We start from the raw sequence: 25,226 nt of genomic DNA on the forward strand, positions 1-25,226 counted from the left end.
AAGGTTAATCTTAGCTCCTTAGTAATGAAAGCCAAAATTTTGTATCTTTTTAGAATTATCTATATATTAATATATGTATTAAATTATGCATGATCATTGTTCTGAATAGAGAGCCATGCCTCATTACAAACCTATTCTTTTTTTCATAATTTTTCAAGTTTGGTAAGTCCTGTACGTATTATTATATCTAGAAACCCAAAGTTATAAACTCCATTAAAATAAATATTCTGATATTCATATAAGTAAGCCCATTTAAGTAATATTCTTTACAGAATTGAGTACTGGATATTTTACTAGTCAAATAGCCTCACAAAGTTGAAAAAGTCAAAGCAGTGTATATATATTCAAATTAATTTTATTAGTAAATATTTCCTTTCCCTTTCTCTGTCTAAATAATATTTTAAGAAACTTATTTTTATGATTTTCTCTTTTTTATAAGAGAAATGTGAAACAAGGTTATGAATTTTTGCCACTGATTTCCCATTACTCTAAGCTAAAGGAAAAAAAGAAGTGTCTACTAGAGTTGTGTTTTGTTAGATTTTACATGCAACATGTGTGTGTGTCAGTGTGGGTGTGTCTTGTCTGAGGGTTTGTTCATGTCCTACTCAGGGACTGTTTTTTACACTCTACCTAATGCTACTAATTTTCTCAAAGAAATCTTATTTATTTGAAAAAAATTTTGAGCATCTATGATGTGCCAATTCTCAAGGATAAATGGTAAAATGAAAACTACAAAGTCAGTGGTCTTATAAAGCATACAGTCTACTGAAGAAGTCAGAGGGAAAAAAATACACAAAACCATAAATAAAGCAAGAAAATTCAGTAACTGCCATGAGCGGCAGGGAAAAAAAGAGTGCTTAATTGGACATACCTTCCTAGCTTTCTCAAAAAAAGCATTCCCAAGCAGAGGAGACTTGAGCTGAGATCTGGAGGGTAGAATGAGTGGGCACGGAGAATAGTAAGAGTGGAGCTAAGACAAGTCGGTCTATGAAAACTGCTTATAGAAAAGATAGTGTAGGAGAGGAATGGGGCGGCCAGGATGGCTTGATCGTACTTACCAGGGAGCATGTTGACTAGAAATGAGGTCGGCAAGGGTGACATGGGTGAGATGGTGAGTAGTAAAGATCTCATTTCATGTATAATGGGAATTATTGAAGCATTTAGTATAGTTGTGATGTAAATTACGTAATGCAGGTCTTATGTGTACAAAGTTAACTGATTAAAACAGAGATAGAGAATGCAAATAGGAAAGGATAGAGAATTAGATGTATCTGATGGAGAGACAATGGTTGTTTGGGGGATGATAGTTTACAGTGGTGATGGATAGAAGAGACATTTTTAAATAATTTAAGAGATTTAAGAGACATTCTTAAATATATTGGAAAGTATCAGTGATTTTATTAATTAAAGGAGAGAAAGAAAGCTGACTCTCTTAGGTTTCTGAATACAGTTTCTGAGTGTGTAGTTGTCAATCTTCAATTAAACTAGGAAAATATGAGGATTATTGCTTAGTAAATACATGGGCATTGGTAGAAAAACAATGAAATCCTTGAAATTTAAAATATTGTCACTCCTACTCTAAAGTTTTGCATACAACTATGTTCTCTGTATCATATTCATGTTAAAACACTTTCCTGTTGTTTTTATTTATATCTGTCTTTTTATTTTTGGCCAATTTCTCTAAATTAGTCAAATAACCTGGAATCTACGTATTCTGTAGTACTTGAAGAACCTTGAAAAAGTTCTCTCTCACTCATTGCAGTATCAATATAAGTTCAGTACAATTGTTACAAAACTCTCTGGCTGCTTGTAACCCAAAGTCAAAATTACATATAGGACTGGAATACATTAACATCCCAGATTTTGAAAGGTTGAAGAAAAAGAAAAGAAGGAGAGAGAAAGGTAAAATCAGAGTTTATGTTGTTTTTTTTGTTGTTGTGCTCATAAATAAAATGTCCCATTCATAGTCCAGTTTAATCTGATAGAATTTATCCAAGATCATTTACAATGTGAGATTACTGTTCTAGAACCTCCACCTGGTAAGATGGCCATCACTTGACAGCTGGAGCATTTTATAATAGTTTATGTGAAATAAGGTGATAAGAAGCCATTCAATTTCTTAGTAGTCATTCTTATTCCAGTCTATTTTCCTGCTTACTATGCTCTCTTGGCACCCAGGGATCCCAGGTGTTGCTAATGAATTTGTGTGAAATGCTCACCTTTCTGCACACCTGACTATGACCACGAATGTAGTACAAGTCATCAGTTGCCCAATATGTTCAGTGAGATGCTAAATATGTAGCAAAACAGTTGGCAATATGTATTGTGTTCCTAATAAATTTGCCTAACCCCTGTTAGCCATATGTACTCCATTTTAATTGTCTACTTTTGCAAATATTCTGGCTCACTATAGTCTCTGTTAGAAATTGTTTATATTGGGGGCACCTGGGTGGCTCCCTGGGTTAAGCCTCTGCCTTCGGCACAGGTCATGATCTCCGGATCCTGGGATCGAACCCCGAATCGGGATCTCCACTCAGGGTGGAGCCTGCTTCTCCACCTCTCTCCCTGCCTGCCTCTCTGCCTACTTGTGATCTCTGTCTATCAAATAAATAAATAAAATCTTAAAAAAAAAGAAAGAAATTGTTTATATTGGTTATATGGTCCACTTGCAGTATTAGTTACAAAGGTAATTAGTGAATTGAATGGTAGGATATACATTTTAGAATAAAGTTGCTAATAATCTTTATTATCAAAATATTAGTTATATAATTATAGTGAAAAATAGTAAAAATATAATTTGTTGTTAAATTAGCTTTAGCAACTGGTAATGTCTACCTGTTTCATGAGCCAACCACATCTTGGTTTCTTGGGGGTTTTTTGTTTTATTTTTTTCACTACATTTTTTTGGATCTAGGTTATTTACTACTAGCATGTAATGTCATGTTTTGAACCTGATGTTCTGTAATCTTCTCTGGTTTCCAGCTGCCTTGAACTGGCTGTTGTTCTTCTTCCCAATGTCTTTTTTACTGGAAGAGTCTTTCCAGGGATCCCTCTTTAGCTAATTAAATTATGCTACTTTTTTTTTTTTTTAAGATTTTATTTATCTGACAGGGAATGGGAGGGTAGGGAGAGCAAGCATAAGCAAGGGGTGTGGCGGGCAAGGAGAAACAGGCTCCCTGCTGAGCTGCTGAGCAAGGAATCCAATGTGGGGCTCAATCCCAGGTCCCAGGGATCATAACCACAGCCAAAAGCAGTCACTTAACGGACTGAGTCACCCAGGTGACCCAAATTATGCTTTTCCTTAAGACCACAACTCAGTTATTATTTTCTCAGGCAAATCTTTCTTGACAAATCCTTAAATTACAGTATGAAGATATGTCCTGACTAGTACCTAACATAATCGAAAGTTTGTATTTCTTTATGTAATGCCTTAATCTTTGATTAAGGCCTCTTTTTTTTCACTAAACTGTAAGTCTTCTGAGGATAGAATCTGTATTTTTATTGCCTGATATATATGAAACTAAATCATCGAAATACTTTATGAAAGAAGGTAGCAAAGAAAGAAGAATTCCATTCAAGTGGTTTTAGCTGGGCACTGTGCATTTATTATTTCAATAAGACATACTAATTTCTTGGGGTGCCTGAGTGGTTCAGTTGGTTAAGCATCAGATTCTTGATTTTGGCTCAGGTGGTGATTTTGTGGGTCACGATCTCATAGGTCTTGAGATTGAGTCCTGCCTTGGGATCCCCACTCAGAGGGGAGTCTACTTGAAGATTTTCTCCCTCTGCCCGTCCCTCCACCCCCACAAGCACACACACATGCTCTCTCTTTTCTCCCTAAAATAAATTAATCTTAAAAAAAAAAAAAAGACATCCCAGTCTCTTTATATGAGAGCTATCATTATTTCTATTTTCAGAGTAGATTAGAAAATTAATTTTTATAGATAGTTGAAACAGAATACTGAGCTAGAACAATTTAATCCATTTGCCCAGGCCTTTGGTCACAATTCTATCTAACTAAACTCATAAAAAATAAAGAAAACCTATAAGAGCTCTCATTTTAATCACCTCATTTCATTCTCATAAATACTCCAAACAAAATCACTTATCTTTTTTATTAGATGGAGACTATATATTTACAACTAACCATTTCACTGTGTGGTTTCAAAAAGGTGTTATTGACCAAAAAACATTGTAAATTCAGTGTATTAGGATAGATATATAGTACTAGGGGTAGAACCAGAGATGGGTTTGGGCTTCAATTCCATTACTTACTAGTTACATAAGCAATTACAACTTTGAATATTAGTTCCCTATACAAAATGAGGATTATAATAATTCAAATAAAAATACATAAATTTTTTTAGCTCTATTATGAGCCAAGCACTGTGCTACCAGAGTTGTGAAATATGCGATAATGTCAGCAAATGTACTTTAACTCTAAAGTACTATATGTATTTTCTGTATTACCTAAAAACATCTTTTTTTTTCTTTTTGATGTGTACTACTTACCAAATTTATTCAGATGAGTATGCAGAATTCTATTAAGTTCTCTACTTAAGTCTGAAGAGTTTCAGGTTTGTAAGTAACATTTATCCTCCATACCATGGGGAGATATAACTAGGAATGTAAGATTCAAGGCTACTCTACGCTCCATCACTTACCACTCCCTTACTAACTCACTTACTTCCTCAGGGGAGGAAGAGTGAGTTAGCTGGTGAATAGGTTTAAGAGAGGAAGCAGCCTATTTTTTTCCCCCCATTCTTCTTACCTGCTGCCTATTCTGAGATTATATTCAGGACTACCCTCTTTGCTTCAATAATATAAAGGATAGGCCATTCCCATTGGAGAGACCTATATAGTCTTATTCTGTGCCAGCGAGTGGGTAAACAAAGGTGTTTCATTGAAGAGTAAAGATGAATAAACCATAGCCTAAGAAATGTCTCAAGGTCAACTTCATTACTAACAAAGGAGATAGTTAAATCTTCATCTGTCTGAGACTTGAATCTATCTTTTTTTTTTTTTTTTTTTCTTGGTCAGAGAGAGAGCACACATAAGCAGGCAGAGTGGTAGGCAGAGGCAGAGAGAGAAGCAGGCTCCGACAGGACAAGGAGCCCGACATGGGACTCAATCCCAGGAGCCTGGGATCATAGCCTGAGACAAAGGCAGAGGCTTAACCTATAGAGCCACCCAGGTGTCCCAACTTGAATCTATCTTTTAATTGGTTTTGAATTCAGGTAGCAAAGAAAGTTGGTATTTATTTATTTATATTTTAAATATTTTATTTATTTGACAGAGACAGAGATCACAAGCAGGCAGAGAGGCAGGCAGAGAGAGAGGAGGAAGCAGGTTCCCTGCCGAGCAGAAAGCCCGATGCGGGGCTCGATCCCAGAGCCCCAAGATCATGACCGGAGCTGAAGGCAGAGGCTTTAACCCACTGAGCCACCCTGGCGCCCCAGAAGTTGGTATTTATTAGCCCCACAAATACCCCAATAACATTGTTTTTATATTTAACTCTTTAGCATTTGACATTTAAAAGATTGAGTGTAACTATCAAAATAAAAATAATTAATATTCTAATATTCTAAAAGTATTCATTTTAAGCTTACTGTATATTGATTGTCTAAATATAGATATACTTGTTTTTTTTAAAAAATCAGCTTTCCCCTTGATTATCAGATTAACCAATATAAAAGTACTTTGTAAACAATTAAATGCTATAATTGGTAAGCTGCTATTAATATTTTTACCAATTTTATTTATTAATATAAAAATATAGGAAAGATATAATCTTTCTGCTTAGGGTGTTGGCCCTGTCAGAAATTGAGTAACTTATGGACAAGGAACACTGTGCTTTCCCAAAGATATCCTAAGATAAATATCTCATTGTTTTTAGAATTGCCTGAAATGACTGGCTGTAAATAGCTTTAAAATAATAGATGTCTCCAGTGTTTAACATGGGTTCTTGCTACTCAAAGTACTGTTACTAGGAGTTTCTTATAAATGTAGATTCTTAAAGCCTTACTCAAAACCTCCGGAATCAGAGCATGCATTTTTTTTTTTCAAAATTCCATGTGATTATAGTTTTAGGAGTATTTGAGAAGTCTTGATAAAGGTCATACACAGTGAAATAAAATCATAGAAGTAAAGCAACACTACCTCTGTGCCATAAAAAGTCAAGATTTTTTTTTTGCTAAAATATTTATGCACCCCAAATAATTCCTTATTAATCTTCCAACAATGAATACATTTAAAATGTGCTCAGTTTCTCTTATTCTATTCCTTTTGTGATAATGAAAAGTATCAATGTCATGAGGCTGTCTTTCAGAGTTTCCAGAAAACACTAAATCAAGATAGATTTTTTTTTCATTCTATTCTTTGCCTCCATGATTGTGTTTAAACATTATCAGCCTCCGACATTAAAGAGAGCCTATTGCTCTTTATCAGGGCATGTGTCAAGGCAAGTAATATTCCACTGAATATATATTTCAGCCTGGAAACACCATAAATAATGCAGACAATATATGTTGGTTTGCTGAGTATAGTCCTCAATTATTCCTTTCATTTTTGCATAATTAGTAATGGTTTCCCATTTCCATTTAAAGTTATTTGGTTTGAATGACAGATTCTATGGTCACTCTGTCTATAAACAGACCAAACAAGAATACCTGAATGACTGCCTAAGGATTGTGAATCTGCGCAAGAGAAACAGAAAGTTACAGAACGAACGGTATCTTTGTGGTCACTGATCAACAGTAATAAGGACAAGTACAAAAATCCTTTCTATACTAAAGAGATCAATCGAGTTTTATATCCAGTTGCCAGTATGTGCCACTTGGAGCTTTGGGTGAATTATTTTTTGGGGCGCCTGGGTGGCTCAGTGGGTTGAGCCGCTGCCTTCGGCTCAGGTCATGATCTGAGTCCTGGGATCGAGTCCCGGATCGGGCTCTCTGCTCAGCAGAGAGCCTGCTTCCCTCTCTCTCTCTGCCTGCCTCTCTGCCCACTTGTGATTTCTCTCTGTCTTAGGCTTACTATTCTTAGGCTTACTTTTACAATACAAATAGAATTTTAGGGCAATTTCTACTCCCAGTATGTTTGAAATAGAGTCTTTTCGAGGAAACTTCATGTTGTTTCTAACGTGGCTATACATTTTGTATTTTTTACATTCTGCTAACAGGGTACAAGCATACAAATCTCTCCACATCCTCACTAACAATTGCCTTTTCGGGGTGGGGCGGGGGATGGAGTCGATAATAGCCATTTTAAGGAGTAAAGTCACAGCTCTTTTTGTATTTGCATGTTGCTCAAGTTGAGTGCCTTTACTTAAACCTGTTTGCCATTTGTATGTCTTCTTTGAAGAAATGTCTATTCAAATCCTTTTTTCATTGCTTGATTTTTATGTTGTTAAGTTTTAGGAGTTCTTTATATATTTTAGAAATTAACCCTTTATGAGAAACATGGTTGGCAGATATTTTCTACCATTCTGTGTGTTGACTTTTCACTCTGTTGATTGTTTCTTTTGCTCTGCAGAAGCTTTATAGACTCTCACTTGCTTATCTTGCTTTCACTGCCTGTGCTTTTAGTGTTAGACCCATGAGATCATTGCCAAGACCAATGTCACAAAGCTTTTTCCCTAGGAGTTTTACAGTTTCCAGTCTTAAATTTGTCTTTAATCCATTTAGAGTTGATTTTTGTGTATAGTGTAAGATAGGAGTCCAATTTCACCTTTTAGCATATTGCAGCTTTTTTCTTTTGGCAAATGAATTATGTCTCAAAAATCTGAAAAAAAAAAAAGAAAAGAAATCTCTAAAATAGAGATTTGTGACTAAAATTCTTCTGAATGGTTTCTTTCTCTCTTCTATGTCCCTCATTTCAAATACCACTATAAATAATCTAATTTTATTTATTGAACTGATATAATGTAGATGTTGTGATTACTTCATGATGAAAGGTTTTATATTTGGCATACTAGAAATCTGTTAAAGCACTGCATGTGAAAGATATTGTGCTATATCTTCTTTAGGACATGGAATTCTACACTTAATCTTTCTCTATGTTCTCCAGGATAGCTAGACTAGAATATGAGCCTCCAAGCCCATGGTTATTTTCACTGTTCTTCACTGTAGATTTCTGGATTTTTAATTTTTTTTATACTACCACCAGTATTTCCTGAAATTAAGGGAAAAGCTTTGTGACATTGGTTTTTCAGATAGAGAACAAAACCAAAAGACATAAGCCTAATGATTCCTTTAGAAACCTGTTTTCTTATAGAAAGCTGTTGCACATTCCTAGAAACACACTCTGAGATGGAGAGTAGAAACCTGGAAGCTTGTTAGGTGTGACCTTCAGATCATTACCTGTGTGCAGGAAAGGAAACAGGATTGGGAGGGGCAGAGAACTGGAACAAAAAGCAGGCTCAGAAGACCTCACAGGGAACTCTGTAGTCAGGAAGACCCATCAGAACTATCTCAGATTTATGCAAGGTTGCTAGGCCCATGCATACTCCTCATCAACCAGCTAAACTCTCTGAACCTACGGTTTCTGATTCAAATTGTTGAGAGAGAGAAAAGAAGGCAGACAGGCCAAACAGGATGAAAGACTCTCTTCATGTCCCCTTCCAATGAGGCTTTTGTGTGGACTGAGATAAGACTGGATAGGAATGGTTTTACACAGCTCAATATGTATTACTATTTCTAAATAAGAAGGAGGTCATGCATATAATGAAGTATGCCTACAAGCACTTTGGAAATTAATGTTCATAATGGAGTGTTCTATTTGAAAGAGGCCCCGACATCAGTCAGTTATGCCGCTATAAACGACACTCTTCTCAAATGGTTTGTAGGGATAAAAAAAATGTTAAAATTGGGCAATGACCCCCAGATTATGCCTGACTTGCTAAAAATATTGATTCTTTTAAATAGCTTAGATACTAAACTCTCCAATTTTCATATTTTAATTCTACACCAAATCATAATATTGAGAGAAATATCGCAACTTGAGTAAATTGCAAAGGTAGAACAGCAATATGATTTATTTCAACTCAAGTAAAGAAAAATGATGTACCTCCAAGCTGACAGTCTAACTGGAAGATGCATGTTGGGAGAGAGCTAATATAATAAATCAGTTGCATAAAGAATTGTCTCTTTTGGTAAATAAATTGGTAAATGCTTTAGATTTGCAACACATGCGGGACTTAGACTGCTATAGGCAGAGATTTAGGGCTGGCTAGTTTTGTACTTTATGGCAGGTGCCAGTGTTGGCAGGAAAAATCTGGAGAATTGAAAGGATATAGAGAATTACTTGGCCACACTGTTGTTTAGCAGAGAAGTGATGTGCTGTCCGGCACTGGTGCCATGGAGAAGCAACTGCCAAAAACTCAGTTCTCTTACCGATGTTACAACTACATTTCCTGTAGATGATAAGGAAACCTAAGTAAATCTAAGACTGAAAATATTGGTTTTGTTTTCTTCTGTCATTATCTGCCATCACTACCTTTTTCCAGGAGTCTAACGTCCAGGGCATATGTAATTATATACACTTACCGAATTTAGAGGCCTCCTTTACCCAGTGCCAACACCACTGGCAGGAGAATTTATTTTCAAAAGCTATTAAGATTTGATGAGTGTTCCATTAAATTTATGGAGGAGTTTGGGAAAATTTGACATCCTACCATTATATTTTCTAAACCATGTACATGCTGTATCTCTTGAATTATTTAGTTTTATTTGATGTTCCTCAGCAATGTTTTCATGTTTTCAATGTACATATCTTGCATATATCCCCATAAATGCATCCCTAGTTCTTTTATAATAGGATTGTATCAAGACTCATTTTACTAATAATACAGAGAAATATGACTGAGCTTTTTATATCAACAATGTATCCTGACACCTTGCTAATTTTACTTCTCCTTTCTGTCTTGCTTTGGAGATACATTCTGAAGTTGTTACACAATTAATAATTTTTAAAGACTTCAATGTATGGGCAATTTATTTGTTCAATAGCATTGAATATTTGAAGGAGCACATCACTTAAAATCAGAAATTTGGTTTCAACGGCCATTTACTAGCTACACCTTAAAATTATCATTAATCGCGCACCTATATTTCCATCTTCAAAGTGGGAAGATATGTTTCTCAAAATTCACACCAGGAATAAAGGGATAAAAGAAAAATAGGCAGCAATACAGATCTCCCAGCTTCCGTCTTTGTAATTTTTCAGGTCATTTATAATCATTCCCTTCAGATGGATAGCTTGTAAGGTGGAAAAATTAGTTGATTTTAAACAGATAAAACAAGTCCTAAAATGAAGTGACATGACTCAAAATATTCCTTGAGTTTTGGCCTTAACTTCTGTGTGAAATGATGAATTTAATGGCAATTAGACAGAAACAAAGAAACGCATTTCAGGCACAATTATCAAGCTGCTAATATCCTCAGTGAAGCACAGCATGATTTGTTTCTGTTGCCTTGTTCCAGTCCATTTGGCTAGAATCCCAGTTTATCCAGGCGTTCATGTATGGTTGAAATTAGTGAAAGTCTCATGCTTCCAAATTTTTTTCAGTTCTTTGTCTAATACAACACCTGCTTTCTTAGTGCTTTTCCTTTCAGATATCCAAAGCCTGAGAGCAAAGTATACACTCTTCTCTATTTTGATCCTTGAAGATCATTTTCTGTCCTATTTTTCTCTGCTTTCAAATTTGTTCACTATTAAATTTCCCTCTACATATTCCTTGTGCTTTCTTTGTTTTGCTTTGTTTCGCAATGCTATGGGTACTTAAAAGTTAGAGAAAGAAATTGCCTTGGTTCTAACCATACTTATTTGAATTAGTATTTCCTATCTTAGAAATAACTGAATAGAATTATTATCTAAAAATATCTGTACTGCTATAATTATAGCTACTGACAGAAGACAAACACAGATTGGTGTATGTTCCACTTCTCTGCTTCTCTATATTCATTTTCTTCTCTCTACTGTCATTCTACAAGGAGGAGACTTTTGCAAACCCAATAGTTTAATAATTAGAATTCACTGCTTATCAATTAAACAGGGGGGAAAGGCCAATTGAGGAGATATAATCAAATTTTGGTTAAAATTATTATTTTCAAATATTTCTGAGGATTAAAAAAATCTTGTTTAATTTTTTGGTTCTTGTAGCCAATATAAACAAATATAAGCATTAAATATGTTCATGTTCTAATACTAGTTTCAGAAATATTGAGATTAAGTAAACATATAAATTAAACATATGTAAAGCCTTCATAAACAATAAGGGAAAAAGAAAATGAAGAAAAAGTGACACGCTAAATGTTTAAATTTATGTTATAAATTTATCAATCCATACAGACGCGCACACACACATCCATAAAATCTCCACATTAATGTGGCGGTACAGAAAGTGAAATACAGAAAATTAGTTTCAGATCTTGCCCCAGAGTCACATAATTCAGATTTGTCGGACACACAGAATGCAGAATACAGGTGAGCAGAAAAATCCATGTTCATGCTCTCCCTGTGTTTCTGTTGGCAGAGCTTCCCGAGCTGAGGGAGCAGACGTTTAAATGCCCATATAAAATGTAAAAGAGACACAAAAAGAAATTTAAATGTGACTTGATACAACATTAAGGTCTCCACATAATCTCAGCATTTTAACCACCATTAATATCAGTCATTCAAACAAGAGTCATGCCAAACTCAAGCCAAAGCTCCTTTAAGAAAAGAAAATTTTTAGCTAGAAAATATTCTTTCATGGACTTGCAAGAGGGACAAAATCAATGGAAATGGATAGAAGCAGAAGGTGTTCCATCAGCATGAAATGCAAAGAAGAGAAGAAGAACACTTAAAAATAATCACCTCCAAGCATAGTATTTGTTAGGTTCTTAAAATGCAGAAGACACATGGCAGTATTTTGTTTTAAGCTCAGCAAACTTAACAGGCTCATTTGTGACACCTGTCCCTACTGCTATTTAATATACAACACATATCAAGTATATGAGCAGAAACCTGAAAAGCTTAAGTATATTTAGTATAACAAACATTTTGTGAGATTCTAGGTGCAGGTGCTATGGTTTAAAAAAAAAAAAAAAAAAAACCCTTATAAATGTACCTACAAAATCCTGGCGGATGAGTAAGTAGAAACTGCAATGATCTCAAGCTGTTGGAGAATAGGAGAACACTGCTAATTAATTGTAACACCTAATTGCAATACCTACCAATTTCTCTTAAGCTACAGATCTCCTTTGACAAAAATACGAAGTTAGCTTTGTAAATGGTGGGCACATAGAACCATTGTTTCTCAATGCCAGGCGGTAGTCACTACTGTTAGTAGTGACTAACTACTACTTATAAGCATCATCATAATAAACATTTTGATACTAAGCTTTCCCTGTATTATCCTTCACAGAAAACAGAGTGGTGACAATACTATACGTACCTGTTTTATTGACATTGCTCTCATTTCCAGACATGCATTCTAGTTAAATCATCCAACCACCACAAAATCTCTGTGTTTAACCAAAGACTAGGGTGGAAGAGCAAACACCTGGATTCTAGTATGCGTTCTTCTATTGTTTATTGTAAATTGCCCCCAACATTTTTTTGCTCTGTGTTATTTCCAAATAGCTAAGTCACTTGTTATATGACCTCTTAATCAATGACAGGATACCTTTGTCACTGAAGCATTTTCCTCACCACATATTTTTGCATTGTCTTAGATTCCAAGGCTTGCTGCTATTTACAGAACTTTCACATATCTGTCACCTGATTTCTTAAACACATACAAGGACCCCTGGGTGCTCAGTCGGTTAAGCATCTGACTCTCGATATCAGCTTAGGTCATATCTCATGGTGGGGAAATTGGGCTCCTCACTGAGCATGGAGCCTGCTTGGGATTCTCTCTCCCTCCCTCTCTTTCTACCCCTCCCCTGATCATGCTCTCTCTCTCCCTAAAACAAAACAAAAACCACACATTTGAAAATATGCAAGAAAAAATTACAAATAAAAGACTTTTTATTATCAGCTTTACACCACACACCACACACACACACACACACACCTATAAATGATTTAGCTACTTGTCATAACTCAACTGAGAGGTCTAGGTATTTTTAGGGTTAATTTGCTTAGTAGACCTGAAGAAAGAGATAGATGTATTTATATCTTTTCTAAGTGGTTCTTTATAACTATTAAGATTTCTTTAAAATAGAAACTGTAGGAGTTGGCATTTTAGAATTCATTCTGCCTTTCAGGTGATTTTTCTTTCACACAGTCTTTGGAACAACATATTTCCCTCAAAGGAATTTAAGGAAGTTGATGGCAGCTGTTAAAATAATGGAATCCTATGTCAATCAGAGGTTAGCAATACAATTAAATTCCATTCAAAAAGTATTTACAGTGAGCCTAACTAGAGTAAAATACTAAAATAAATTGGTATAATTTGCAAAACTTCATCCAATGGTAATATAGATATATATTCCCCTATGCACAAACGTATGCATCTACAATAGAAATACCTATCTCTGTGCTCACTACTAAGAGGAAAAAGTATAGAGAAAACCATGTTACTTTAACTACAAATGTTAAGATTCATCTTGGAAAAAATTCAACTAATAGGGAATTTTAAAAAATCGTATCAGAATTAAATAATCCATTAGTTAAGCCATCTTATTAGATATAATTCAGCAATTAAGTAAGACCTATAAGGACTTAATTAAGTATCTAAGCCAAACATGGTGTGAACCCAAAGCTCAACTTTTAACCAATCATTTGGTTTTTTGGTCAAACAAATGATTTCATTGTGTTTTTCTAAAGCCTCTTTTTACATGTTATAACAGACATTAATTATGCTTTAATTTTTTCTTGCTGTTGCATACTAAAACTTCTATCACAAGATCTATCCCACTTTCTTTGGTTTATTACTAAAAATTAATCATCTTCATTAGCCTGATACTGCAAGGATTAAATTAATGGTCAAAAATTGTAAGCAGGACTATGAACCTCTAGCAATAGTTATCAATATAGCTCTATAAAGTTTTCTAGATTATCTATCAAACAAACTTAATTGATTTTCTATTGCTGTATAAAACTGTCCCAAATTCAGCAGTCTGAAACACTGAACATCTATTAGCTCACACAGAGATCAGGATTCCGACAGTGGTTTAATAGCTGATTCCGATTCAGGAGGCTATATTATAAGATTTCTGTCAAGCTGTCAGCCGGGGCTGGAGTCATATGAAAGTCTGACAGAGACTAGAGCCTCTGCTTTCATAATAGCTCACTCATATGGTCAGTGGTCGAAGGACTCAGTTGTTTATCACCCGCGTTCCAGCACTGACATATGCTACATGGCAACTGGCTTCTCCCTAAGTCAGTGATGCAAAAGAGACAGACCAAGATGGAAACGACAATACCTTTCATAAACTAACTTCAAAAGCAACATACCATCAGTCTATCATATTCTACTGGTTACACAAATCAACCCTAGGACCAGCTAGGAGGGGAACACACAATGGTATGAATACAGGGAGGTGCGGGGTCACTGGAGGTCATCTCAGAGGTCGGCAACTACACAGATGATCAGGATAAGCACTTATTACTTGGTATTTGAAAACTAAAACAAATTCCCTAAAAGTAGTCTCCAATTAGACCACCAGAGCTATAGTCTAATACACTATCTTAAAGGCTATTTTTTTAAACCAAGTATAGCATGCATGCATTCTATTATTCTTCCTATGATCACTTACTATCGCCAGAGTCTCTGCTGTCTGTTGTCCAAAGCAACAGGGGGACTACATAATGCTATTCAATCTGAGTCACTCTAGATATTTAGTATCTCTCCCTTTCCCAACCAAGAGAAAATTTCTAAGTAAAATACAAATGTTTTATTTCAAATATCTCATTTCACTATAGCTAGGGCCCACACCCCAGATTTCAACCTCTCCAAACAGGTGTTCCGACTCCAGTTTTTGAGTACTGAAATTTACATTTGCTTGTTTTGCCCATCATCATTCATCCAGCACCACTAATTATATGCATATGCATGTATTAGGCCTTCTTTAAGTTCTCTAAGATAAGTACCTGACCAAATAATTACCCATATAGCAAAAAAAAAAAACATCAACCGGTGTCCATGACATTCAGTACTCTCATATATCTTAAAGGTGAATAACTTTATAAACACATATGGATTTTGAAGATTCAGTATGGAGTCACACGTGAGATAGAACCTTACAAAGTTATGATGCTGTCCAATAGGCTGTAAAATGTATTTTAAGTTAACAATCAAAATATGGGAAATTTTCAACCAAATAGCCAAAAAATAGTCAAAGCAATCTTGAGACAAAGGAAAGCTGGAGGTATCATATTCCTGAATTTCAAACTATGCTGCAGGATTTGGTAATCAAAACAGTATGGTACTGGCACAAAAACAGACACATAGATTAATGGAACAGAATAGAGAACCCAAAAATAAACCCATATTTATGTGGCCAACAAATCTATAACAAAAGAGCAAGAATGTACAATGACAAAAAGTCTCTTCAATAAAGGATATTGGAAAAACTTGACTGATATATACAGAAGAATGAAACTGGCCTACTTCCTTATACTATCTACAGAAATAAAGCCAAGATGGATTAAAGACTTGAATGTAATACCTGAAACCATAAAACTCCTAGAGGCAAACTAGGCAGTAAGCTCTTTGACATAGGCCTAAGCAATATTTTTTGAATTTGTCTCCACAACAAAAGCAGAAGTGAACAGATGGGACTACTTCTAACTAAAAAACGTTTTCACAGCAAGGAAACCATCACAAAATGAAAAAGCAATCTACTGAATTGAAGAAGACATTCACAAATGATATATCTGATAAGGAGTTAACATCTAAAATACATAAAAAACTCAGAATTCAGTATCAAATAACCAAGAAATGTAATTAAAAAATGGGCAGACGACCTTAACAGACATTTTCCCAAAGAAAGTATACAGATGTCCAACAGACACAAAAAAAATGATGCTCAATTTAATTAACCATCAGGGAAATATAAATCAAAACCAAAATGATGCCACCACATACCTAGTAGGATCAAAAAGATTGGAAATACCAAGTGTTTGAAAGGATGAGGAAAATAGGGAACTCTCAGGCACTGTTGGTGGGAATATAAATTGTTACAGCTACCATGGAAAACAGCATGGAGGTTTGTAAGAAAAAAATTAAGAAGTAGAAATGCTATACCTTCCAGCATTTCCATTTATATGTATTTATCTGAAAAAAATGAAAATGCTATTGTAAAAAGACATACATACTCCTATGTTCGTTGCAACATTGTTTACAAGCACTGGGATACAGAAGCAATCTACATAAATGTTTATTTAAAGATGAATAGAGGGCGCCTGGGTGGCTCAGTGGGTTAAGCCGCTGCCTTCGGCTCAGGTCATGATCTCGGGGTCCTGGGATCGAGTCCCGCATCGGGCTGTCTGCTCAGCAGGAGCCTGCTTCCTCCTCTCTCTCTCTGCCTGCCTCTCTGCCTACTCGTGATCTCTGTCAAATAAATAAAAATAAAATCTTTAAAAAAAAAAAAAAAAGATGAATAGATAAAGAAAATGTGTATATATACACATATATATACACACAGATGGCTATATGTATACACACACACACACACACACACACAATGTGATATTACTCAGCCACAAAAATGATGAAATCTTGCTATTTGGGACTACATGGATGGACCTAGAGGGCATTATGCTAGATGAAACATATCTGACAAAGACAAATACCATATGTTTTTACATATATGTGAAATATACAAAATTAAAGAAATGAACAAACAAAACAAAACAGAAACAGATTCACAGATACAGAGAACAAACTGATGGTTCCTGGGGATAGAGGTAGATGAAACAAGAGAATGAAATTCAGAGGTACAATCTTTCAGTTATAAAATAAATAACACACTGGGATATAATGTACAGCATAAGGAATATAATCAATAATATTGTATGTGACAGATGGTAACTAGACTTACTGTGGTAACTATTTCATAACTTATATAAATATCAAGTCACTATGTTGTATGCCTGAAAATAATACAATATTGTATGTCAATTCTTCATTTTAAAAGAAGGGAAAAAACACTGTATTACTATTATATATTCCTGCTCATCTAGAAAAACCTTTTAATTAAAAAATATTTTAAAATTTGCTCCCATAAATAGAATACAATAGGAAACAAAGAGTAGAAGTTGAATTATGCATAAATATATACTTACAGAAAAAATGTGTACTTACTCCCATGATTCTGGGTTCGACTGATTTAAAAGTTTGCATTCCAAAGACTGCTTCAAAAATACACATTGAATTGCATTGATTGTTACTGCATTGGTTTAGAAGCTAAGATTGCGTCATAACCAGGGCAGCTTCTCATACAATAAGGTAAGAAGACAAATGGAGTATTTATGTTGACTGGCGACTGGTATGATTAATGTTCATTATCAGAGGAATAAGTATTACATAATGGAATAAGGAATATGAATAAAACTCAGATAATCCTCTAAAGTACTCACTAGTACAACTACATAGAATACCAAATGTTACTGTAATTTGTAGAGGCAGGACAATCAAAATCACAGATGCTCCTTAATAAAAGTATAGACCATACCAGTGGGTACTAAACGTGACAAAGTTGAGGTGCTGCCTCAATGCCAGAAGAATCTGAAATGGGTGATTGAGGAGGCAACTTGTAAATATGTACTGTAGTCTCATGTTTTGTTTTAAACACCACGGACTATAATCTTTATTCATTTTTAGTTCCTTGTTAGTTTTTGTATTTATTTCTATTTTGTAGCAAACTTCCTTCCATAGCAGAACAAGGATTTCCTAAAGAGTCTGTACGTAGAACTGGATGCAAAACTTAATCAAATTTTAGGTCATCTTCCTTTGGAAGTAGAATTTGCTTCAGTGGTGTAAGAAACGTATTATGTCACATGGAATCAGTTGTTTTATAAGTATAAATAGAGGAATATATGCAGATGGTGAGGGAAAAAAGTTCATCATAGTAGATAACTGCCACTTGTTGATTAGCTATAATTTAAACACCTCTTAAATTTAGAAGTAATCCCTAGTTTCATGGTGTATCTGGCGGGAGGCAAGGCTCCATTCTATGCCCACACTCTATTAAGTCCTAGATATAGGAGCTTGGGTTGTTGAATCAGATCTTCCTTATTTAGGCATTGACTATTGAGACTCACACATTTAAAGAGAAGTTAGAGCTTATTCTAGTTGACAAAGTCAAGGTTTCAGTGGTGGCATTTGTGAGAGATGGCAAAATTGAGTGTCCAGTGCGAAATGCCCAGAGTGGCATCCCATCAGTTTATTCCAGTAGCCTGTTGTCTGCTGGCCAGTTACCTTGTTATTGTTCATTTTTTCAGTCTGGTTATCCAAATTAATTCTAGGTCAATTTTATATCATCCCAAATGACGTCCATTCACATGTTATATTTCTGTTTTTGCAACAAACTGTAAGGAATTTGAGAGATGCCCTCTAAATTTAGATAACCAGTATACATTTGCCCTAGATGAAGCTTCCAAATATAAACATGAAAAAGTCAACAATAAAGTGAAGAAAAGAAAAAGTTGAGTGCTTAGTTTCATTGCACCATTTATGAAGTAAATATGGGTTTGGAAATTCTCTGTCAAATTTATTTTAAAAAATAATATAGGAAGATATTATGACTGTGTATTTTTTTAGTCTAAACTGTCAATACTTTATGGAATAGTTGGTAGAAGTTGAAGCAGCATATAAAACATTGAAATAGTGCAGGTAGGTAAATACTATGGCTGTAAAAATTTGAAAAGATTTACTATGGTTCTTTTTGGATCAAGAGCCAACTTTTCAGACTCACAGTGGCTCAGAAACTTTCATTTATCTTACTAATGTGAGAGGAATTGGAAAACAGCAATGCCAAAAGATCAGACCCCCCAAAACTGTTTTTCTATTTTGTTCAAGGAAATAATAATAAAAAAAATTCATTTCAGTTGCTTTTCCTGAGGCCTCTTATATTTCCCATCTATTCTTGATCTATGAATATTATTGTGCTCCTAGCTTACCTATGGGCCCATTTTTTATTTATACTTTGTTCCTATATGATTTCATATAGTTTCATGGTTTCAAATAACATCAATATGCCAATTCTTCCCAAACTTCTCTCTAAATTTGAGCTTTTCCTTGAGCTCTAGACTCATATATACAAGTATGTACTATTAGGTGGTAGAACCACATGAAATTGATGACATTAGGTAGTTTTTAGCTTACAAAAAAATAAAAAGAGAGAGAGAGAGAGAGAGAATTTTATATGGTTTAAACTAATCAATATCTTCACTTAGATGGTATACAGTAATCTTGTATTTAACATTTCCAAACATAACTCATGACTTCCCATGTCTTTAACTCCTTGTCAAAATTATATCTAACCCAGGTTTTTCATCACAGAAAGTGGCCAAACATTTCACACAGTTGCTCGGGATCAAAACCAAGGAGAGATTCTTGATTTGTTTTCCATTCATATACCTCTAAATTCAATATGTATAACACACCCTATTTTTTTGTTCTACTTCCAATATATCCTGCAGCCACTTTTTTCCTTCTCAAAGAATAAAATCCTTTTAAAAGTATCATTATGTCTTATCTTAGCTACTATGATGTCCTCCTGACTAGTCTCTACATTCCATCATTTTTGGAGGCCCGTTCCAGTCACAGAAGAGAGAGTTTCTAAAATGTGAACTACATTATGCATATCTCACACTTAAAACAATTAACATATCAAATTTATGTAATAAATGTTGATTGTGTATCTTACTTAATATAGTCCTACATATTCTGGGTCCAGCTTATTTTTCTCACCCCATCCAGCATCAGTCTCCCCTTTTCCTCATTATGCTCCATTCATGTAGAAATATTTTATGACTATTTTTCAGAATTTCATACTATTTCATAGTTTTATCGTATTTTTATGAGCATGAGTTACTCTTTAAGTTATTGTGGATGCACTTAAAATGTACAAATCTAGATGAGTTATTGCTTAACTGCCTTAAGAAGGATTTTGGTGTCAAGAATTGAAAAGACATGGTGCTTGCCCACAAATATCAGAGAAGTGGCAGAAGAATCCTGTCCTGAAAGATTATCTGGCCTGGGAATATTCTGGTATCAACATTGGTTGTAACACAGCAGATAAATACTGTGCAGAAAAGAGTTAATGTAGTCAACCTGAGACAGCTATTCTTAGAAAAAGCCTGCTTAGAAGGTTGGTCCTGGGCTGGCATCTGGTAACCGGGTTTTTGGAGTATTTCCAGGCAACGATTAATTGATTAGGGTGGCTCTTAGTGCCTAGACCATTTGCACAAGCAATGTGCCTTAATCATAAATACCTGCTTTCCTTCGGGGAGTCTGGAATTTTGGTATGTGGCACAAAGAGAGTGCTTATGTGGTTAGTCCCCAGTAAAAGTCTTGGGCCCTGAGTCTCTAATGGGTGTTTATAGTAGACAACATTTCATATGTTGTTACTGTTCTGCTGATGGGAGAAGAGTGCATTCTGTGTGACCCCTCATAGACAGAAAAGAGAATAAGAAAGCCCACACAGAGATTCATCCAGATTCCACGTGTGTTTCTCCTTTATGGTCTAGCTGTGCATCCTGACAGCATCACTATACTGAATCCTAACCACAAATAAAAATAAATAAATAAATAAACAAACAGATAAAAGATGTGATGCTTGTTTCGTCTTGCTTTCTAGTGTTAGTAGTCTGGGGTAGCTTGTAAAGATGAGTTGCTGCATCTGGCTCCTCCAACAAATAAGAGAGAACCATGACATTTATTGAGAGTTTTGGATTTAATAGGCAACAGATCAATCATTTGGACATACTCATCCAGCTCTTTTACCAAGGTTGGAAATGAGAGTCAGTCCTATTTTCCCATGTGAGACACTAGTGAAATTTTTACTTTCTGTCCTTGAGTGTATGGAACTTTGGGTTCTACAATGCAGTTATTAGTTCCCATGGGAGAATGCTTTCACCACAGGACTCAACAAGGGTTCTAATACATTGCAATTTGAATTCTCCACCTGGCCATTTTAGGTTCCTAATGACAGTGAATCAAAAATTAAAGAATTTTAGTCTACCAAGTGAGCTTTTTAGGTTAAGGGTTACTGGACTCTTAGGAAATTAGGTTGCTACTTTACAGTGGTATAAGGAGAATATTGTTTGGAATGCAGGTGATAACCGGGAGTGCCTTTTGGTACTCCTGTACATCCTGTACTTAAAATTAATTTGGAACTAAAACAACCCAAAGTCAGTAGGACCGCTAATGCCCTATAACCTTCAGGAATGAAGGTTTGATCAGACAGGAAGACACAACCAGCTAACATGGTAACTTAGAGAAGAGTCATGAATGAACAGGAAAAGAAGATAGTTATAAGTACTGGCTATGGCCACATGAATAGTTGCAGAAACAAGGACTACAATAGTTATTTGTATTTCTTCCTTATATTAGTGTTAGGATATTTGGTTATGTATAAAATATTTACTTCTTTCCCTCTCTCACCTCCCTCCTATTAAACACAAGAAGTGTTAATGGAAGCTGACCTCAAATCTCAAAATTTGAGTTATAAGAAATTGAGGAAAATGTGATTCAGCGAAGAGAGGAATATATTTTACACCAAAATAGTTAAAATGATTTGTATCCTCTCTGGGAAAAGATGAGCATGTTTTTTATTGTTATGAGGGATAATTGCATCATTAAAGATGAAGCATCACTTTTCCATTACCTTTATTTGGAAGTTTTGTGCAGTTTAAAATAGTGTATATATTGGTCAAGATGACAAGGAATTGATTATGGAAGCTTTAAATTATGTTGATTCAGCTTAGTTAGAACTGTCTCCCTTCCAGATTTCTGTCTCTCCTTAATTCTGGGCTAACATTGGCCTAACCTAGAGAAATTTGCAGAAGATTCAGAAGGCGGAGTGAAACAGCAGCCTGTTAATGCGTAACAAGTAAGGTTAGGTGCTCTTGTGACATACAAGTTATGTCAACATTGTGTTGACATGCCTTGTGGACCTGGGGTAGAAGCTAAGCTGCAGATGCCTTACTGCCTGCCAGGTCTTCTTGCAGCTTCTCCAAATCCTGGGAGTGGTTTTTTAAAGTTTCATGGTCAAGTGCATCAGCATTTTTTGCTGGTTGTCTAAATCATCAACATTGGGAGTTTTACCTCAAGGTTCCAACTCACTTTTGCATATTCCAGTTCGCCATTACTCTTTCCTCACTTCATGTCATGCCCATTTTCTTTCCAAACTGTGCACACTGTGGGGCTTCAGAGACAGCAGCAGATGCGTGGGATACAGACTTACATAGACTTCATTGGTACCCATAAACCCATAAGGATCTTTACAGGCTTGGAATCTCTGATTAAAACAGCCTGACACAGGCTGACTGGGTATACCCGAGTGGTGTCATAGTAGCCCACTCTTCTGACCCATTCAAGCAGCAGAATAAAACTCATAAATCCAGGCAGCACTGGAATCTGGGATCTGTGCAGCAGGATGGCAAAGGCTATCTAGTGCTGAAAATCCTAAGCAAGAAGGTGAGAAAAGAGCTCAGCAGAGTAAACCAGAGGCACCATGCCAGCAAACTCTGAAACCAGAAGAAGAGGTGGTTCTGGCAGAGAAGAGACGGCTGGGCAGCAAGGATGGCCCTCCTTATTGGGTACTGGTGCTATGCCTACACAATAGGATTTCCCTGTTAGAGGACCTTTGCTGTTTCAGGCTAAGGACACTGGAACAGTACACGTGAATGAATAGGGAAGCTCTACTAGCTTTATGTTGTTAGGCACTCCCCACACATACTCAAAACATCCGTGGTTATTCACCACTTCAAGGCCCTGGGATCTGCACCATGTTAGACATGGTGAAAGTGGCAGATACCATCCTTTTTTCCCTTGATCCTCTAGAAGGCTGGGGATCACTGCCTCTCCTGCTTGTTTGCTCAGGGCCTTCCCACCTATACACTAGTTGTCTAAGTAGTTTCTGGCCTCCCACTGAAGGGGTTTCTGGCCTCCCACTGAAGAAACAGAGATGCCAGAAAGAAGCTAAGTAAAGCAGTAGAAAAGTGCTTTCCTGATGACAAACTTCTCCTGTAGACACTCAACCTGAGAGAAAGATGCTAGTCCGGCAGCTGGCTAACCAAAAGCAATGACATCTTGCCTTTCCAGTTTGACAGGCCTACCTGACTGCCCATATTGCTGACTTTGTGCCTAGTGAGGAGAACTTGGTGGACACCTTGAAAATCTGAGGCTCTGTTCGTGAGCCAGTTCTGAATGTGAATAGCTTGCTGTATATCACTGGACAAGGTGATTTCCAGATGAAACAGATAAATGCTCTGAAGGACCCTTTCCTTTTAAATCCTAGAGTGGTCAAATCCCAAAAGGACCATCTTGACAATCGATATTTGTGCAGTGGATGCTGTAGCTGGTATGGAGGAAGACATTAAGGTCCTAGCAAAGGCAGACCCTGATAGACAAGCAAGCATCTTTGTAAATAAAAGTTATCCCAGATCTGAAGGAAGAAGACCAAACCTGGCCCACTAAAGAGGAGCTGAACAAGGTAAAATCACTTCTTGAAGGCAAGTTCCAAGGTGGTAAAGAAGGTTCCCAGAAGTGTAGCAAATTACCAAATTGAATTGATTTGGGATGAGAATGGTGCAAGTGGTGGGGAAGGTGAATATGATGGTATGGAACATGAGGATTCTATTGATGAGGAATCTTGGGATGAGGGTTAGTAAAGAGGAAGGGGGGAGGAATGTGAAACTGACTACAGCAGAGTCCACATGTGATGATCTGTATAATGAGAAAATGGATGAAAAGGCTGAGGAAAACAATGTTGGAGAAATACAAATAAGAAAGACTGGAAGAGCTATTTCCAGATGAAGTAGAGACACCCCCCCCCCCACTGGCCCCGTGACATGGCTGCGAAAATTCAATTTCAAAAGTACAGAGACCTCCAGAGCTTCTGCATGTCTTCATGGGACCCTAAGAAAAATCGTACTCAGGATTATGCTCTGGTCATTCAGTTTCAGAACTTTGCTAACACTTGAAGGAACTGAGGCTGGCTGATAACGTCATGCTTCATATCCGAAGTCCCCATCTCAGGGTTTGAGTGCTTCAAGCAAAGAGCACACCACTGATTGCATTTTCATTACTCCCTGATCTTAAGGTGTCAGTACTGAATATGGTGGGACGCTGGCAACACAGAGCCCATGAAAGCTAGAGGGGCTGATCTTCCAGTGTGGGTTTGGGTGATTCCAACCCTCACCTTTGCTCTCTCAGCACACTTTGATGGATAAACATAAATTTCAGAGATTTATGACTACTGACATAGCCTTGGTTGTGATGAATATATGGCCCAATCATTTTTCCTCCTGCATCTTTGTTGCTTTCCAGATAGAATAGCAATGGAAATGCACAGCCTCATTGCTATAGGCCATCAACTCTCAGTGGATCTGGACAAAATAGTCATCCAGAGAGTTGCTTTGAGTGATTACACCTGTGGCATGGACTACCCTGGTGAAGATGATCCAGAGAAGAGGCCGGTGAAGGACCTGGGACTGAGATTAGGTGCTTTTTGGTGGGTGATTGTGGGATTCCAGGAGTCTACAGTATGATCTAAAATGGATATGTGTGTTGGCACATTCTCTGCTGCAGCAGATTGCCATTTAGGGAGAACAGTGCAACCAGAGGAAGATCAGACTAGAAACATTTAAAGTATTAATCTCAGGGCAGGAAATTTTTTTTGTGTGTGGGTCTTAGAGCAGTAATAGTTTGACAACTAGTCAAAAAGCCATAATGTCTTCAGTAGAATAGGTAAGAAAGAATGTGGTACGTAAAGTCAGAAAAAAGGAGGAACTAGATCACAATTGTCAGTCGTTCTTAACCTAGATGTCCATTAAGATCACTGGGGGACTTTTAAGAAATAACCTTGCCTGTCACCAACTTTAGAAATTCTGATTTAGTTGATCTGGGCTAAGGTCCAGTGAAAGACAATTTAAAAAGTAACCTAGATGACTCCAGTGTACTCAGCTTTGGAAACCACATACATAAGCATCTGACTTTCTCTGTGATATTGGAAGCTAGTGGAGAATTTGGGGCAGAGGGCTGCCATAATATGATTTGCATTTCAAAAAAA

At 36.2% G+C, this 25,226-nt stretch overlaps 1 pseudogene; it reads left to right on the top strand.

Moving 5' to 3' along the window:
- The first annotated feature begins 1,066 nt into the window (after positions 1 to 1,066).
- Positions 1,067 to 24,705, top strand: LOC131827812 (pre-rRNA-processing protein TSR1 homolog; annotated as a pseudogene).
- Positions 24,706 to 25,226: the final 521 nt, after the last annotated feature.

This window comes from Mustela lutreola, chromosome 3 (assembly GCF_030435805.1).
Source record: "Mustela lutreola isolate mMusLut2 chromosome 3, mMusLut2.pri, whole genome shotgun sequence".
Classification (NCBI taxonomy): domain Eukaryota; kingdom Metazoa; phylum Chordata; class Mammalia; order Carnivora; family Mustelidae; genus Mustela; species Mustela lutreola.